The sequence below is a fragment of the Cajanus cajan genome, chromosome 2 (genome assembly GCF_000230855.2).
Source record: "Cajanus cajan strain Asha chromosome 2, NIPB_CcT2T_4, whole genome shotgun sequence".
NCBI classification, from domain to species: domain Eukaryota; kingdom Viridiplantae; phylum Streptophyta; class Magnoliopsida; order Fabales; family Fabaceae; genus Cajanus; species Cajanus cajan.
The window spans coordinates 77,805,315-77,810,195 of record NC_138518.1 but is presented as its reverse complement, the minus strand read 5'-3'; positions in this window follow the sequence as shown (position 1 = coordinate 77,810,195).

The following is a 4,881-nucleotide window of genomic DNA, read 5'->3' as shown; positions in this document are numbered from 1 at the left end:
ATTGGATCTGAACATGTCCATTAGGTGCATATATTAAAATTGGAAATTTAAATGTAATTTCAATTCAACTAAATTAAAAATTAATTAATTCATAATATATTTAATTCTTAATTCTTAGTTAAAATCTTAAGAATTATAATTCTTAGTTCAGTCAGATCTTAAAGAATTATAATTCTTAGACATAAAAGTTTAAAATTGATGGTTTGGAATATTGTTTTTTTGTTTATTTTGTACCAGTGTGATGGATTGAAATATAATTCTTAACAAAGAAACAAAAGTTTAAATTTTTTATATGTTTTCGGATCTTTATTACGAGATAATTATAATAGAACTGCACGTGTTAATATAAATAGTTGTTTTTCTAATAATTTTTAAAATATAATATGATATATTTCTTACTTTTGTTATTTATTATTAGTGGGATCAAAGTATATCATGTCTCCAAATTTGTTTAGAGATATTTAACGATTATTAATGTTTGTTAAATTAACGATGTTATGTTTAGTCTTTGAATTTGAAGATTTTGAATTTATAAGAATAATTAATTATTAATATTATTTTATTATTTAAAAATTTAAGCGTAAAATAGTTTAAAAATTATGTACATGAAAATAGAAAATCATTTTCATATATTGGTATAGATTAAATTCTCATAAAAGAGATAAAATATTACTTATGTACCAATAATAATTTATAGATATTTTTTCGTTATTTAATAATAAACATAAATACTCATAATCTTTAATAAAATGTTTTATAAAGAGAACTACCCTTTTTTTTCTCTCTTCATAATGATAAATAACTATTCTTTTAAATTATGTCTTTAACGATATAGATAAAGATGTATTGTCTTCATCTCTCTACTTATAAGATCATTTTAACTAAATTATATTATTTAAGAAAGTTAATTAACAATATTAAATTTGTTAATAATTTAAACTACGTTTTTCGAAATTAACACTCTTTCTTTTTATAATTCTCACATAATTAACTGATGTTTAGAATGAGAATGAAGTCAACTTAGATGGAGTGTCTATTTATCTTCTTCGATATCAATAAAAGAGAATGTTTATTTGATTAATTTTAAACTTTTTTTTTTCTAAAAATTGTTAATTAAATAAAGGTATTTTACAAAAAATTAATTAATGCAACCAATAAGTAGAAGAGCTTTATAATAAGAATAAAATTAAAAAGATCTTCCATAAAAAAAAACACCATGTAGTAATTTTAAATAAGATAAAAATTAAAATTTAAGATAAGATATGAATTTATTGAAATTTATAAGTATAAAATATACTTAACATGAATATTTTTTTTAAAAAAAAATAATAAAAACTAGATCATACGATTCAATTAGTGACCCACCAATTCGACATTTGACTCACTAACCTAATATCTTAACTAATTTGATGACCAATCTGATTTTTAAAATTATATAATTAACATCAAATATAAGCTTAATATTATTTATAATACATATTTTTATTTTTAAAAAATTCTCAAATATGTATGGATACTTATAAATAGCAGCAAATATTCATAAAATTTGTAGATATTTAGTGATACGGATACCTAACAAATATAAGATGGATTTTTATTTAACAAAACGACTACATGTCCCACGATTTGTTCCTTAAATATTCTATTTTAGAAAGTATTATTACCATTGACAACTATTTTTGCTGGCAGTGGCACCAACCACATTGTCGCTGATGACTCTTGACTACCAAAACTACATGCAACCTCCAACCAACCATTAATATCGTTGACATTTTAATTAATCATTGCCTTTTAACCCATCTCCAGCATTCAAATTCTCATTCTATCTCCTCAATTCTTTCATTCTCGAAATACTAAATCATTTTTAACCAATTTTGATTCTATGATTAAAATAGACACTTCTTAATAAGAGTTATGCCCATAAGCCACTGCCAACCGCGTGAAACATCTTATACAAAGTTATTTTTATCTTAATAAATAGTTTTGAGTTCCAACCAATATCACAATGCAAGTACCATCAGCAAGACAGCCACATATTTTTAGCAATTGTACAACTATACACATGCTGTATTATTTTTCTTTTCTCCCTTTTTTCAGCCACCATATACTAATACTTTATATAATTGTACGGGTTAAACTTTAACAATAGTATCAACCCTTGAATCTTCGAGTTGCATTTACATGCCAGCCATGAAGAACAAGTGGCATGTGTCAATTGACAAATAAGAAGGCATCGAAAGGGCCCAAAGATATTCAATGTTGATGAGTACAGTGGCTACTTTATCTTTTGTGCACCGAATTTCATCATAAAGCCCACTGATTACTCTAAGCTAGCTAGCTTTTAACCTGTTTAAATATTCTTTAGGGTCCTGTTTGCCTTCTTTTTTTTCAAACAGCTTTTGATCCTTTTAAGGCATGAAGTGCAAGACGAGCATGATTTAGACCAGCCAGGCAGCAAAGTTATGGAAATGTTTTTGTTTCTTTAGTTAGGTAAAGGCATAAAACATCTTGGTACTTTTTCCTCCATGATCATGCCTGTCAGATCAACAATTCGTTACTTGTTTAAGTGGATACACTGCTCATTATGCCTTTCTTTGTTTAAGGAAAAGTGAGAGTAAAAAAGCAATGGATTAGTTTAGATAAATACTATCATGCGAAGAGATTTGATCATGAAAGCTTGTTTGTTATCATATAAATGTTCATTCATGCAAACTTATTTAAAATGTCAAATTCTTCATGCAGTAGATATATTAAAAATCAAATTCTTGATGCACTAAATATATTAATTTTTTTTTAATAATTAGTGATATGAATAAATTAAAAATATAAATTAAATTAATGACAAATTCTTAAAAGTCTTTTTTGTATTGGTGGAGGTTTGAATTTTCTCTAATAATACAAAATTATCATAATTATTATAACTTTATAAAAATATCAAGGATCACAATCAACTTATCCCCTTTAACTATATATATACTATAGATTTGTGTAAAGTATGAACAAGGAAAATATTGGTGTATCCTTGGGTGAAGTCAAGCAGGACTTTTTATGGGGGAAAACGAGATTAAAGGAAACGTAGAAAGAAATTAGAAAAGAGTAATGGGATGAGGAGGAATCCAATTCCGATGGAAATTAAAAGTTTAGGATGAGGAATATTTGAAGTGGAAAATGATATTTTTGAAATGATGGAATCTCTAAACGTTGGGAGTTGTCGATTTTGGCTGTTGAGAAGTGACAAAAAGTGATAATATGATAAGGGAAAAGCATGCATGGGTTCCAAAGATGTTATGACAAATAAGGAGGTTTGGGAGTTACAAGGTGAGCACTCAAACAAAACAAAGTATGAGACTATTGGTGCCACTTTCGTTGACTAATTGCCTTTGCTTGTGCTCTCATCGTATTTCTGTTTTCTGCTGTAATTCTCCACCACCTACGTTGTAAGCTGTGCCTGTAACGCTTCTCTTGTCCTCTCTGTAAACATTTTCAAATACAACATCAAATTTCAAGTTGCCTAATAAAAGGGAAATTATTATCGATAGTTTCTTCACTGGGTTCATGAGTTTTTCATGAATCTAATACAAAAGAATATAATTATAAAAAATTAGATAAAGATATATTGAAATCTTACTAGAAACAAAATTTCGGTACAAAACTAAAAAATTAAAAGAATAAAACTTTTGAGAGTAAATTACACTCTTTTCCTTTGAGAGAAATGAATATTATACCGTCATTTTCTCTTATGTTAAAAATTACGGTTATTCCTCTTGAGAGATTTTAATGTATGACATTTTACTCATTTTTTAAATTTTTTATTAAAGTTTCATTAACTTAATTACAACAATAAATTATAACTAAAACACCCTTTACACTAACATCTCTTTAAAGATGTAAATATTGCATCACTCTCTCTTCTTATATTAAAATAAAAAAATTTCTCCCTTAAAAAAATCCAAACATGTCATATTTTAACGATTTATCTCTTAATTTACATATTTAATTATTATTTTTAAATTTATTATGAATTTTGTTAAAATTAACTATATATCTTAAAAAAAATATTTTCATTATTATTTTTACAAAATATCTTTAAATTTATATATCAAAATAAAATTTATATATATATATATCAGTTTAATAAAAGGTAATTTATTATAGTTTTGAAATGGAAGAAGTAGTAAATAAAAGGTAAGAATATCCCTAATCACATAGCCCAATTTGAATTTTAACCCTTTTTTAGGGGACCAATGTCATGTAGATGTTAAGAACTTACACTAATTTTTTTCCTCTCTAACAATAGAATCCATTTTGGATTTTAAATTCAAAATTATCATCTAACAATATAAATTGAATCTTCAATGTGGTTTTCATGTTAATTGTCATTGAGAGGATTTTCGGTGTAAGTTCTTAAGGGAATTCTTAAAATTAAGAAAAGGTTCTTGCCGAGTATTTTTTCTTTCATTAGAGAGGATTGAACTATTCTATAGGTCGGATAATCGGTTCTTATAAAATAAAAATAAAAAGCTCTTAAAATCTTTAAGATAAAAAAAAGTCATCCGTTAAAGTAAAATATAGTAAGAGTTCTTAATCTTGATGTGAAAATAATTAATGGGTCCACTAAAAATAAAATAAAATAAAACTCTAAACTCTAAACCCTAAACCCTAAACCCTAAACATTGTAACGTTGTGAAATTATATTGGTGTTCATTGATTTTATCAATTTAAATAATTTTATATTTTATTATTTAATTATTGTAAAATTTTAAGTATTAAAGAACTCTTAAAAGTTTAGTTAATTAGTAATTATGTTGAGTTGAGGTTAAAATTGATTAAATATAAAATTATATATATATATATATATATATATATATATATATATATATA